This window comes from Sinocyclocheilus rhinocerous, unplaced genomic scaffold (genome assembly GCF_001515625.1).
Source record: "Sinocyclocheilus rhinocerous isolate Xijiao unplaced genomic scaffold, SAMN03320098_v1.1 scaffold102, whole genome shotgun sequence".
NCBI lineage: Eukaryota > Metazoa > Chordata > Actinopteri > Cypriniformes > Cyprinidae > Sinocyclocheilus > Sinocyclocheilus rhinocerous.
Window position 1 is genome coordinate 120,348 of NW_015627239.1, and position 15,629 is coordinate 135,976.

The 15,629-nt window shown below is 33.5% G+C and overlaps 1 long non-coding RNA gene and 1 pseudogene across 1 annotated transcript in view; one reads left to right on the forward strand and one right to left on the reverse strand.

The window, feature by feature from the left end:
- LOC107723985 (uncharacterized) overlaps positions 1-2,226 on the reverse strand; it is a 6,188-nt gene extending 3,962 nt beyond the window's left edge. Inside the window, exons 1-2 of the long non-coding RNA XR_001637988.1 lie at positions 2,157-2,226; positions 1,705-1,896 (exon numbers count right to left, since the gene is read on the reverse strand). This is a non-coding gene — a long non-coding RNA (uncharacterized LOC107723985). The remainder of the gene's footprint in view (positions 1-1,704; positions 1,897-2,156) is intronic.
- A 4,178-nt stretch (positions 2,227-6,404) lies between these two features.
- On the forward strand, positions 6,405-13,741 carry LOC107723966 (protein-lysine 6-oxidase-like; annotated as a pseudogene).
- The last annotated feature ends 1,888 nt before the right edge of the window (positions 13,742-15,629 follow it).

Below are 15,629 nucleotides of genomic sequence, written 5' to 3' on the forward strand. Positions count from 1 at the left end.
CTGCAATATAACAAAGAGTGAAAAATTTAAGGGGGTCTGAATACTTTCCGTACCCACTTTATATATATATATATATATATTAGTCAATATATTTACCGTTTTAGTGATTTAAATTAATTTCTATAATTTTCTATTATTAATTTCTATTTCAATAAAATTAAATACTTCATGGAACAAACTAGAGATATGCTTATAATTACAAAATTATATTTATAATTATAAATAGGCAAATGTTGAATACTTTATATGATCATATATTATCATAAAAAATACATCAATTTAATTGTCTTTTAAATGATGTGCTAGTAACCAGTATATGTTGAGTTTTGGACAGGTGGTGGTTTGCTGGTTGTTTAGCATCAGACCAAACCCTGCTTTACTAGTTTAACTAGCAAGACCAGCTTGGTCAATCAGAATGGCTGGTTGACCATCAGGTCAAGCAGCAGGTCAGTACTAACCTGAACGAGCAAGAAATTCAAACTGCGTTTCTTTTTCCATCAGGCAAAGAACATCTTCCTCTTCCTCCATTTCTAGATGAGCAGCAGTTTATTTTTACTCACGCGGCTCGGGTTAATGCAGACCACGTGACGCAGACATATGGCTCTCCGGGAGGCTTTAAATGAGGGAATATGGACACTGACAAATTTGGATTGTCTTCAGGAGACAAGTGTCAGCAGGAATGTAGGTCATATGCAAGTTATTACTTGTGTGTGGATCATGCGTGAACTTGACATAAAACACCATATCAACAAACTGAATCAGTAGATTTTTATGACCATCATAACCAGTCCGAGATAATAAAAAAAATTAATGTCTTATCATAGGAAAATAAGTATCAAAGGATATTTACTTAGAGAGTTTTGGATCACTTGCTTGGTTATCTTAGGCTAGTTTGATTTATTTTTGTTGTTGTTTTTTGTTTGTTTGTTTCAAATTTGTCTTATATTTAAAATAAATTATATGTATGTTGTTGTCTTAGATTATATAGAAATATAGTATTTATTTACAGCATATTGGCTCAGTTTATTTTTTATAGTTTTATAAAAGCAAATCGCAACAAAATACATATTAAAACAATTTTAATTCATATTTAAATGTATGTAAATATATTCACTAAATAATTAATATGTTATATACGTTACTGAAAAAAAATTAGAGTTATGCAATATATTTTATGCAAATAGCAACAAAATAGACATTTAAATAAAATGTTAAATATCTGTAAATATATTAAATACTTTATTTTCTATTGAACTGACTGTCTGTATGTATGTATAACTGTATATAATAATAAAAAATAATAATAATAATAGTAATACATTTACGCGCTTTTCTCATACCAAAGCGCTAGTATAATATATGTACATAAAGTATATTTTCCGAATTACAGATGCAAGTACAGTTGTTTTTTTTCTAGATCAATTTTTTTTCATTCTAGTTTTTGCTGTAATCGTTTTATCGTTTGCGCGCTTGATAATCTTGGTGCGCATTTGGAGACGCGCGCTTTACGCACAAGGTTTATGCTTCAGAATGAGACAAATAAACATTTTGTTCATCGAATTATAGATCAGTATCGACGTACATACATTCTGGCGAGCCGCTTGCACTTTTTCTCCCAAGCAAGTCACATATTCCATGATCCATAAGCCCGAGAGCTCGTTTATGCTGCGTATCTCCTTGAAAGGCAAAAAAGCGTTTTCTCACCTGCTTCCAGAAGTAAATTAAAGGTGACCTTCAGCCCTTATTTTAGGCACTATCATTTAGATGGCAATTCCTCGAAGAATAATGTTTCTGCCTCAGGTGTGTGGAAATATATTCCTTTTGGGAAATCTTGTGCTCAAACCATTAAAGACCATCTTCGTGAAATCACACAAAGATCAGTGCAGCTCTGGACACCTAGATTTACGAATGAAATAATTTCAAAGCGTAGCAGCGTTAGTTTGATGTCGGGAGGAAACACGGGGAAGATTTTATTCAACAAACCCAACAGAGAAACAACCAGGAGCGCCAAAGACACAGAGAGTTTATTCGCTACTGTAAACTACATACAATGTCCAAAACCAGGTGGAAAGCAACGCTTCTGCTTGTGGTTTGTTTTACACATTTGGCACTTTTAGACACACAAGTAAAGACTCAATGTAATGTTTGATACTTACTGTAGTCTAAACTGTATCTGAGTCTCTTCTGCTGAGGGAGTGTGAGTGTCTGCTCGGCTCTCGGCTCTTATGGAGGTTGTGAGGGGGGTTCCAGCTCATTTCTATTCCTGCTCGCAGTGTCACGTTACTCTATCAGCAGCTCTGGCCATGTTTGGCTTTGCAAGTCCTCGCTGTGATTTGACTGAGCGACACATACAAGGAATGTGAAATCAAGTAATACTGAATATGCTGTGGCAAACGATGCTCTATTAATGTTTTGTGTTTCACAATTCCTTATTTGGTTATATACACTACCAGTCAAAAGTTTTTGAACAGTAAGATTTTTAATGTTTTTGAAAGAAGTCTCTTCTGCTCACCGAGGCTGCATTTATTTGATCCAAAATACTGCAAAAGCAGTAAAATTGTGAAATATTTTTACTATTTAAAATAACTGCTTTCTATTTGAATATATTTTAACATGTAATTTATTTATATGATCAAAGCTGTATTTTCAGCATCATTACTCCAGTCTTCAGTGTCACATGATCTTCAGAAATCATTCTAATATGCTGATTTGCTGCTCAAAAAACATTTATTATTATTATGTTGAAAACAGCTGTGAAGATTTTTTCAGGATTCTTTGATGAATAGAAAGTTCAGAAGAACAGCATTTATCTGAAATAGAAATCTTTTGTAACATTATAAATGTCTTTATCATCCCTTTTGATCAATTTAAAGCATCCTTGCTAAATAAAAGTATTAATTTCTATAATTTCTCCCCCGGTATATCAATGGTACTGACTCCAAGCTTTTGAATGGTAGAGTGTATAATGTTACAAAAGCTTTTTATTTCAGATAAATGCTTATCTTTGGATCTTTCTATTCATCAAAGTGTCCTGAAAAAAAACTCAACTGTTTTAAATAATAATAATAATAAATGTTTTTTGAGCAGCAAATCAGAATATTAAAATGATTCTGAAGGATCATGTGACATTGAAGACACTGGAGTAATGATGCTGAAAAAATCAGCTTTGAAATCACAGGAATAAATTACATTTTAAAATATATTCAAATAGAAAGCAGTTATTTTAAATAGTAAAAAACATTTCACAATATATATTTTAGATCAAATAAATGCAGGTTGGTGAACAGAAGAGACTTCTTTAAAAAACATAAAAAATCTTACTGTTCAAAAACTTTTGACTGGTAGTGTGTGTGTTGTTACGCTGAAAAAATGTTTCATTCATCCAATTAAAAAAAATTAGGTTAATGATTCACATCTATATTTTTTAACTTGAGCCAATGAAAAATAAATAACATGCCCCAAGGGTAAACATTTTTTTAATTGGATGAATGAAACATTTTTTTCAGTGTATTCCCATAAAGTACTTCGACTCTGTACTGATGCATGGGAGAAACGAACCTTTTCGAAGCTTCGAATCAATTGAACCTTTTGCTTCGCAAAATGATTCACTGTTCCGAAGCTCTGCACGCTGGTGACGCCTGCTGGTCAAAACTGTGCAAGTGCAATAAAAACTCACGCCAAAACATGCGTAAAACTAGCCTTTACAAACCCATTGCAAATGTTTTACTGAAAGTATATTATATTAAATGCAATTAACAAAGCATCATATACTATTAAATATGAGAAAATATGAAGTGTCTGTATATATTGACCTTCGTCACATTATAATTTGCCATATTATATGGGGTAAGTTGACATTGGGAACCAGTGTCTTTTTTTTATTTTTTTTAGTATAATTAATTTATATACTATTTTAGTTTTTGTTAATATTTTGAAAAAATAGACATTTTATATTTTCCTGTTTTCATTAAACTTTTAGTTAATTTTAGCAATTTTGTTGTGCGTTTGTCATATTTATTAGTTTTTAAATTACTGTTTGTTTTATTTTTTAAATCCCTTTTAGTTTAGGTTTTTATTTTATTTTTAGTTAGTAATTTTATTGCTTAATTTCAAACTTAAGTAATTTTATGTTTTTTTTAAATATGTCTAAATAGTTTTTTTTTATTATGTTTTAGTTTAATTAGACTACTTAAACGAAACAAAATAGTATATTTAAGTTTATTCCAGTTAATTTTTATTTTATTTCAAGTAATAACAATGATGTTTATGGTTTTAGTTTTAGTTATTGATAATAACCTTGTTGGGAACCTGCTATTATTATTAACCTTATAAGGGACATTTCAGCCAAATTTAAATTATAAGAAAATTAAGAAACACAAAAGCATTCATGAAACATAAAAAAATAATAATAAAAGGTAGCATTTAAAAATATTGTTTTGACATTATGAAAAACACATTTTTTTCAAGCTTTTTATACAGTGATTTTCTTCTTAATGTGTGTCAGTGTGTTGTTATTGCTGTTGAATGAATGTTTGAGAATATAAAAAATCAGTGCTAGAGAAATGAATTGTGGGGGATTTGATGACATGAATCTGCTTCAGTCTGTGTGTTTTCTGTTAGTGCGCGCTGCCATCTAGTGGACTTTGTCAGTCTCACCAACATTTCCTTCTTTAAGCTGATGTTCAGTGTGTCTTTATCTTTAGTTGTGAACCTCACCAAATTCAACTGTGGTAGATTTGAATTAAGCAAACAAATCTTGGCATTTAAATTGCACTAAATTATTTATATTTTGACAGAGAAACATGGACTGTGTTATTTAGGATTGTTCTAAATGAACAGGTCTGGAGAGTGATGTGGCTCAGTGTTTTTTGACAGGAGGATGGTTTGTTTGTTGAGCAGATGCGTTCAGAAGAACAGCTCACAAACATCTCACCAGAATACCAGTGTGCAGCGTTTACTTCAGAGAAATAATGAGTCTTTCCACAAATATATAGTGCCAAATAATAATGAAGTCAATCTCAACTGTTATAAATAGTTTTCAACAGTGAAAAGAGTTGATTCATCTAAAGAATGTTGTTTCTTCACCTCAGAAAGTCAAAAAGAAGGTTTTATTTTTTCATGTTGCAGCATTAGAACTTTGGACTGAATTCTGATGACTGTTTGAATATCAAATTAAATACACCATCATGGAAAACAGGGCTGCAGATTTAACTATAACTAAGTAGAGGCTAACCATTTTAGGACCAAATGTTGGTTTTAGTGATAAACTTGTAGGTCTACAACCCATAAATTACAGAAAGTTGTATAGTATTTGATTTGTCTTGGTTTTGCTTTAATAAAAGATTTTATTCAGAATCCTGAAAAACGAAAAAGCCTATATCACTTAAATGATCATTTTTTATTATCATTATCATTTTATACATAATTAGTATTTTTCCAAATCTGTTTTTTTTTAAACTTTTTTTCAAAGTCCTGAGTGTTTGTGTTGTGTCTCTCTCTTGCTTTAATGACAGCATTTTTTTTTTCTTTCAAAAAAAACAAAACAAATTAAAGTTCTTTCCCTCCACAATCCTGTTAAATGTATGCTGATATTTAAATGATGGAAAGTTTTATAGTATTTTTATCCCTCACAGTCCTTATAAACGTATAGGCCCATATATATATATATATATATATATATATATACTGTATATATATATCCCATAAATTACAGAAAGTAGTATTTGTTTTGTGTCTCTCTTTTGCTTTAATGCCAGCATTTTTGATGTTGTTGTTGTTCAAAAAAATCAATCTTTTAAATTTTTTTCCCATAATCCTGAAAAATGTATAGGCCTATATCCCATAAATTACCGGTACATGAAGTTTTATAGTATTTATTTTGTGTTTCTCTTTTGCTTTAATTACAGCAGTTTTCTTTTCAAAATCTTTTTTTTTTAATTCTGAAAAACCCATACATTTAATAAGTTTTATCGTTTGTATCTCTCTTTTGCATTTTTTTAAAGATTTCTGAAATACTTAAGTATAATTCCCATAAATTACAAAAAGTTTTATAGTATTTGGTTTGTTTCTTTTGCTTTAATGGCAGCATTTTTAATTTGTTTATTTTATTTTTTATTTACTTATGCAGTTTTTATTTATTTATTTTCCAGACTCCATTGCACAGACTAGATACGTTATAGTTTTCATGTAAATTTTGAAAATGTATCAAACATAACCTAACTCTCTCCAATGAATACTTGCCTGCATTGCTTTAACAGAACTAATGAGCCACCAGTTTGTTCGGCGAGGAAAGAGTAAAGCGCGAGTATCCCTGACCGTGCATGCACGCGTGAACTCCCACAATCTGATAAAGGTTCGTCCGCGGACCTTCGGTCCGTTTCCAGTATCTCGAGGAAGATCGGACTATGCCGTTTACGCACCTCAGAGTGCCACATCCACTGGCAGAGGAACATCTGTGCTGGGAGCCCATATCAGTGACCGTCCGGCTCTAAAATCCATCTCAAGATGTCAAACTTGCTTTTGGTTTTCTATTTACTTCAAGGCCTGAATAACTTTATCAGCGCGCAAAACTCCGCGCCCTGGAGGAACCGGATCAAGTGGGTGAATAACGGCCAGGTGTTCAGTTTAATGAGCACCGGCTCGGAGTATCACGCACCGGTGGCGTCCAGAAGACAGTCCAGGGTGATTCTAAGCAACAATAGAGATGCTGTCCGGGACAGGACCATGCAAATTCGAGTGGAAGTGTCCGATTCTGCGGCCACTAATAGCGGCAGCACCGCGCTTTTGGGTCCGGACCGCATGCAATACATCGCGGCCAACAGCCGCGCGCCTGGCGCCAGACAAATGCAGGTGCGTCAGCGGCTCAGAGCACCTCCAGGAACCAGATCCAACGCCACCGCTCCGTCCGAATACTCCGGCGGCGGAAGAACCTCGGCACAAGGGGAAAATACCGCACGGAGGGCACCAGCGGTTGCCAATCTCCAACACCTGGAAGCGCCTACGGAGAATTCAAACACTTTAACTAATGGAAACTATAATGAAGCGGGGCTCTCCAGAGCGCAAACGCCAAATGTGGAGCAGGGAACCACGTCTGAAAGTATGGCAGGAGATGATCCGCGAAACAGGAATACGGTTTTCTATAACATCTATCCGCCCGACGGCAGGACGGTCATCCCGCGCCGCGCGCCGCCTGGCACCGGTTACGGCACCAGATACTTCCAAAACGGTGAGCTGCGCGCAATGGGCGATTTTAGCCTCAACATATGGGGGAATGTGTGGGATTTCTTTAAAACAGACTGTTTTCAGTATGCTTGTGTTGTGCTCTACTGCAGGTCTTCCTGATCTTGTGCCAGATCCATATTCCATCCAGGCAGGCTCATACATCCAGCGCGTCCAGATGTATGCGCTCCGGTGCGCGGCGGAGGAGAACTGCCTGGCGCGGTGCGTTATGAGTTATCATCTGTGTAGATTTACAGCGACCATAAAAAGCATTTAGACACAAGTTACGCTAATTTACCTACCTAATTTGGTTCCGGTCATAAATCACATAAATTAAAGAAAATTTTTCCAAATCTGTCTTTTTTATTTTTTTATTTACATTTTTGCCAGAATCCTGAAAAACGTACGATCCTATAACCGTAAATATTGTATATATTTGTTCTCTGTCTGTCTTTTGCATTTATGACAGCATTTTTATTTAAAAAAAAAACAACATTTTCAGAATCCTAAAAAACGTAAAGGCCTATATCCCATAAATTAAAGAACATTTTATAGTATTTGTTTTGTCTCTCTTTTGCTTTAATGACAGCATTTTTTCCTAAATCTATTTTTTTGTCTTTTTTCAAACATTTCCAGATGTTCACCCCAGAACCCCACTGTAGGGAAACTAGACACGTTTTATACTTTTCATATAAATGTATTTGATCAAACATTATCAAACATAACCTAACTCCCTCCAAAGAACATGGACTTTTGCCTGTTTTGCTTTAACACAACTAATGAGACACCAGTTTGTTCAGTGATGAAGAGAGTTAAGAGCAAACATTCCTGAATGGATTTATTATAATATTATAATCTGAATTTATGTGCATCAGTTTCTGAGTAGAAAAAAAAAACATTATTTGTGAATAATTTTGGCAATGGAGTACATAAGCTCAGATAACCTATCATTTGCAAAAAGAAATAGAAAACCTGTGCTAATTCAAAGAAAACAAGTTGATAAAAAGATTGAATCCAATATATGGTCATAATATATCATAATGAGACAATTGTAAGCCGTGCATGAGATTTGCAAATAGAGCCTAACTGCCTGAGCGTGTTTAAGGTTTAGCAGAAAGAGTGCTTTATTCGACAAATTGGTTTAAGCTAGTGAGAATTTGGTTCAGAGATTGGGGTTTAGTGTTTTAGCAATTCAGAAAAACTGTAAAAATTAGAGAAAACCACCATGCAATCAGAATTTAGAATCGGATCTATGTGTTTTGTAAATCTTATGTGAGTGATGCATTTCAATGGGTTGCTATGCGGTTGCTAGGGTGTTTGTTCAAATCATTATGTGTGTGTTAATAGTGGAGTTAATCATAACACATGAGAAGTGCATGATGAGACTCATCCGTATGAACGGTGTGATATATGACAGGCACTATCACAGCATGGATGCGTTCAGTCACTATGATCTGCTGGACATCAACACCGGACTGAAGGTCGCTGAGGGTCACAAGGCCAGTTTCTGTCTGGAAGATACGGGCTGTGATCCTAGATTTCACCGCCGATACGCCTGCACTGCACACACACAGGTACTAACACACACACACACACACACACACATCACAGATCCCATAAATTAAAGAACATTTTATAGTATTTGTTTTGTGTCTCTCTTTTGCTTTAATTACAGCATTTTTTCCTAAATCTATTTTTTTTATTTTTTCAAACATTTCCAGATGTTCACCCCAGAACCCCATTGTAGGGAAACTAGACACGTTTTATACTTTTCATATAAATGTATTTGATCAAACATTATCAAACATAGTCTAACTCCCTCCAAAGAACATGGACTTTTGCCTGTTTTGCTTTAACACAACTAATGAGACACCAGTTTGTTCAGTGATGAAGAGAGTTAAGAGCAAACATTCCTGAATGGATTTATTATAATATTATAATCTGAATTTATGTGCATCAGTTTCTGAGTGGAAAAAAAAAACGTTATTTGTGAATAATTTTGGCAATGGAGTACATAAGCTCAGATAACCTATCATTTGCAAAAAGAAATAGAAAACCTGTGCTAATTCAAAGAAAACAAGTTGATAAAAAGATTGAATCCAATATATGGTCATAATATATCATAATGAGACAATTGTAAGCCATTTTTTGTAGGTCGGCCATTTTTGACCAGGAACACCACATGTATAACAAATCCCCCAAAAGTACTAAAATTATAATGTTTTTGGGGGTGTGAGCAAAGTCAGTAAGTTTTAGACCAATACAATAGCATTAACTAGCATTTCAGAAAAAAGAAAATCCTTTCCGAATCAAAATGACCAGAACACAACATGAGGGTTAAAAATGTCTGAAAATCATTTCATTAGATACAAAATATCAAAGAAAATGTCATTTATTGTACAAGAATGATGTACAAACACACACTCAAAGCTAAACATTTGACTCAAAGACCCTAACACTTTACTTGAAGCCTTTAAATATAATGCATTATAAAAGTATTTTAATGCATTAATTAAGCACCTTATAATGCATTGTATGATTTCATATGCATAATTGTAACCAGTTATAATACATTTTATTTACTCCGGTGGTTTCTTCTACTATGACCCTTGTGTGAACTTGACTTCATACTTCAACTAAAACCACTAAAGCACCAGCGGATTCAAACACACTGAGACTTCAAACATTATGAAAAGTGAACGTTAGTAAAGAGAAAAGATCTTGATTTCAGTTTTTTGTCTAATGCATTGATATTCAAACATTGTTTTGAGTGTCTAAATACATTTTGTGCTCACTATATGTTGAGTTTGCAGTTTCTTACTGTACAGTTGAAGCAGGCGTAGTGCACCCTAAAAAATAAATGTTGCATGGTTCGAATGTTGGTCTATTTTACTAAAAATATATGCAAACTTATTTTTTCTGGTGCATGACCTCTCGTGACCCAATGATCCATGAGCTCATCTTCTGCTGTCTTTCATCTTTCAGATCTGCATACAGACCCACAGTCAGAGACATCGACTACAGGGTTCTGCTGCGCTTCCCACAGAAAGTCAGAAACATGGGAACGACTGACTTTCTGCCCGTCAAACCCAGACATCAGTGGGAGTGGCACAGCTGTCATCAGTGAGAGTCTGATTAATTATACAATACTTATAATCATTCTAATGATTGCACAGCCATGCATCTTTAAATAAAATCAGATGATGAAGATACGGGCTGTGATCCTGGATTTCACCGCCGATACGCCTGCACTGCACACACACAGGTACTAACACACACACACACACACACACACATCACAGTCTCCCACAATGCACAGCAGCGTTATTATAGTTCACTAAAAGAAAAAAAACGCATTTGAAATATTAATGAAAATTATAATAGAATCTCAATAAGACTAGTAGTATTTATATACTATTAAAGTTTTTATTTATATTTTGAATTAGCTTTTATTGATATATTTTGAATTTTCAATTGTAACTTTTGGTAATTTTGTTATGTGCTTTTGTCATTTTTATTCGTTTGTTTTTTATATTACTATTTACTAATTTATTACTAATTTATTTTTATTTCAGTTTTAGTTTTTATTTATTTCCAGTTAATTCAAGTCTTTTTTATCTCATATTTTATAATTCATTTTATTTTATTTCCACCTCATTTCAATAAACAATAAATAAATAGTAACACTTTTAGTTTTAGTGATAATAACCCTGGATGAAACATTATTGTGATTATTGAGTTATTATTGCTGTATTCTTGCATACAGCAATTATTACAGTTAGTTGCCAAGGCACCATTTTTAATTTTCATTTAGTTTAAGTATTTCATTTCATATTTATATTTTATTTTATTTCAGCTTTATTTCAATGAACAAACAAAAAATAATAATAATTTCAGTTTAGACAATAATTACCCTGGTTGAGATGAATTTGTGCTTGATGTATTTAGTGTTTTGATTAATAGAAATATTATAGTAGCCAAGGCGACTAACTGTAAAACATTTCTGATTTCTAATTTTCATTCAAGTTTTTCTACTCATGTTTTATTTTATTTTAGCTTAATTTCAATTAATAAAAAATTTATAATTTGAGTTCTAACGACAATCAATCTAAAGAAGACAGATTTGTGCTAATCGTATTCTGTGTTTTGATTTAAAGGGGTCATATGATGCTTTTTTAAAGATCATTATTTTGTGTATTTGGTGTAACAGAATATGTTGACATGCTTTAATGTTCAAAAAACACATTATTTTTCAAATACTGTACATTATTGTAGGTCCTCTATGCCCCGCCTCTCTCAAACGCTTCGTTTTCTACAAAGCCCCCTCCTTCACTGAGACTTCAAACATTATGAAAAGTGAACGTTAGTAAAGAGAAAAGATCTTGATTTCAGTTTTTTGTCTAATGCATTGATATTCAAACATTGTTTTGAGTGTCTAAATACATTTTGTGCTCACTATATGTTGAGTTTGCAGTTTCTTACTGTACAGTTGAAGCAGGCGTAGTGCACCCTAAAAAATAAATGTTGCATGGTTCGAATGTTGGTCTATTTTACTAAAAATATATGCAAACTTATTTTTTCTGGTGCATGACCTCTCGTGACCCAATGATCCATGAGCTCATCTTCTGCTGTCTTTCATCTTTCAGATCTGCATACAGACCCACAGTCAGAGACATCGACTACAGGGTTCTGCTGCGCTTCCCACAGAAAGTCAGAAACATGGGAACGACTGACTTTCTGCCCGTCAAACCCAGACATCAGTGGGAGTGGCACAGCTGTCATCAGTGAGAGTCTGATTAATTATACAATACTTATAATCATTCTAATGATTGCACAGCCATGCATCTTTAAATAAAATCAGATGATTTGCAAAAAAAAAAAAAAGACTAGTATTACCTAATTTGATGATGCTGAGTTAAAAATATCAATAAATACTTTCAATCATGGACAGGTTTTTTTTTCACAAAATAAGACTGAAGATTTTTCAAATTATTAATATATCAGCTTTAATGCACTTATGAAAATAACAAAAGCACTCAAATGTCAAAAGTTCCAAAAATACGTTTTCAAAATGTATCATTTAACTTACAATCTGCAAAAATATGTTCAAATACTTACTACATCAACACAGATGCAGCAGAAAACATCAGGCACTGGCCATAATTCCAACACTGAAATCAGGATTAGGCATCAAATAATGTCATATATGTGAAAATGGCTGAGAATTGAACAGATGGTTGTGATCTGGCTCAGATTCAGACAGGAATCGTGTGTTTGTGGTCTTTTTCTGCTGATTGAGGGAGAATACGAGACTTTTTCTCCTTACAAATGCTTGTCGAAAGCAATAATGCTACGAAATGCCCATATTTTGTGTGAAACTGTGACGTGCTCCAGTAAAACAGGCAGTATTTTTAAAATCAGCAGCCCAAAATGAACAAATATGATGCAGGGGGGTGTGAATATTATTATAAATTATGATAAAATTATCAATAATAAAAACCTTACTGTAATGCACTCACTGCAATTCATGCGTCTTACTTATTATAAAATGACAGCAACAGCAATATTATAAAATACATTAATGTTCAATAAAAAGTTATATTTATTAGTTTTACAGTTTTTCTGAATTGCTAAAACATATTTCTTGAAACCATCACTCATTTTCTCAAAACCTTAAACACAAATCCAAATACTCAAACTAAATTCACGAAACCTCTGACTCTTCCATCAAAATCAAACAATCACTGCAAAACCATTTCACTTGCACTCAAAATCAAACGGTGCTCTCAGATCACACACTCATCAGTCAATAAAATAAACACTACAGAGCATTCACTAGACACTACAGAGAAAAATGGAGAACACAGCATCCAGAACATTACAGAAAAAAGTATATTGTATTGAGTAAAAATGTTTGCAATTCTGTAAAAAAGTATAGTAATTGCAACAGATTAAGGTGAATATATTTGAACATTTGGGTGGCATTATGCAAATATTTCCATATAGTGTGGTAGATATGTGGGGGCGTGTTAGAATGAGCCGTTTTAGGGGGGCGTGGCAGAGTCTTAACTTTGATAAAGAATATCTCTTTGGTTTTGAGACTTTAGTCTTTGCAACTTCAGGGATCTTATCTATGCACAATCAGCTTGTAACACTCCAAAGAGAAAGGAAAACTTGAAATCGCATCATATGACCCCTTTAATAGAGATATTATTTGCTGTATTTTCAGGGTTTGAGTCCAGGCTGCCACGACACATACGCTGCCAACATCGACTGCCAGTGGATCGACATCACAGACGTCCCTCCTGGAAACTACATCCTCAAAGTATGAGATATAAAGCTGATGTAGAGACATTTTCCGAACCGGATCCTGTTGTTGATGTGCGTTTCACTTCCTGTCCAGGTCACAGTCAATCCAGACTTCCTGGTGCCTGAGTCTGACTTCTCCAACAACGTTGTGCGATGTGAGGTCCTTTACACCGGCATTTACATCCAAACAAGAAACTGCATCTTAACTGGGTGAGGAAATGCATTTTTTTATTTACCTCATCACATTAATATTTCACAAATATGAGATCAGAGCAATAATCCAATAATTTCTTTCTTTCTGTTTCCACAGGATGTAAAGCCCTTGGGTCGGAGTTGATTTTTAAAGGCCTATATAATAGGTTTAATTATAGTATTTTAATTTAAAGCTTTTTTTAGTAACTTGAAACACTCCATATAGTTGCAGGAGTAATATTTATGACAAATGTACTGTATCTATTTTAGATGAGTTTGATTTCTTGCCCTATTGCAAGCTATTTTAAATCAAATCAACATGTTTTTGTGATGTTTGCATTATAATAGAATGTAATTTTACATTTATTTTAAATGAAGAGCTACAAATTAATAGATTAGTATGTTAGTGTTTGTATTTATTGCATAGGTTATACAAAATATAAACATTCTCTTTTAAACTAAGATAATATTGAGGGACATTTTGGATTTTTATTACATATTTCTTAAGTTGTTTCAGTTGATATGCCTGAAACATCTTGAAAAGTTTGCTGCGAGCTTCCTTTGTCTTTGCCATGATTATAAGACTCTTTCCATGAATGCTGGACTTGGATGAACGAGGTCGTTTGTGGTTTGATTTGCAATAAACAGAAATGCAGAGAATGTAATAGAGAAAATGGATTGTGGTTCTTTTCTAAACTCTTTCTTCATTAAATCACAGGTTCATTCAATACAAAAAAAGGGTAAATGAGGTCTCAGCCGAGATGTTTAAACAGGAAAGACGTGTAGATGTGGGACGAAACCTTCCCAAGCACCAAAGGAATGAGAGCTAAGATTAAATCGAGCCAAAGACATCAGAGTCCGAGACGTTTTACAGCCTCCTTCGGTATTTACTGTACAGGAGAGGAAACGTTGAACTGGGTCGAACCGTTTGGATGAAAGTCTTCACGCTCGAGGTCCGTGCTGGGAGATTTTTCAGTCTGATTCTGACTTCTGAACAAATGTGGTTTATATTTAATATTTCCTAATGAGCAAAAACTTTGACATTTCTGCTTTTTCACTGTTCAAGCTTCACAAACTCTTGAGATGGAAACTGAGCTGCAGACGTAAATAGGATCAAATGTCCCTTTTCTGAGTATTTACATGCAGTTCAGCTAATATCTATATTATATCTAAAGACAAACAGTCTGTGCATGGAGAAGGAAATCCCACAATGCTTTGGGATCCAGTGTTATTTTAGCATTATTTACAGTTTTTATTAACATTTTGAATTGGCTTTTATTTTTATACTTTCATTTTAAGTTAAAGTTTTAGTAATGTTTGTGCTTATGTCATTTTTATTAGTTTTTTTTAAATAGTTTTTATTATATTTCAGTTTTTAGCTTTAGTTTATTTAGACTGCTTAAACTAAATGAAAATATTTCATTTTATTTCAGTTCATGTTTTTTTTTTATTTATTTTTAATAATTTAGTAATTTTGTGCTTTTGTCATTACTATTTTTTCTTTGGGTGTAATTTATATTTCAGTTAAATTTTTTTTTACAGTTAGTAATTTCAGTGCTTCGACATAAACTAAAAATATCCTCACCCTCAGGTCACCTAAGATGTAGATGAGTCGTCATTAGATTTGGAGAAATGTTGCATTCCATCACTTGCTCACTCATATTTTAGCCGGAAGCAACGGTTTAAAGTTAAAAGCGTCTTAATGATGGATTTGTTTCTTTTGGCTTCTCAAGACATTAACTGATGGACTGGAGTGGTGTGGATTACTTGTGGATTATTGTGATGTTTTTATCAGCTGTTTGGACTCTCATTCTGACGGCACCCATTCACTGCAGAGCATCCATTGCTGAGACACTGATGCAATGCTACATTTCTACAAATCTGATGAAGAAACAAACTCATCTACATCT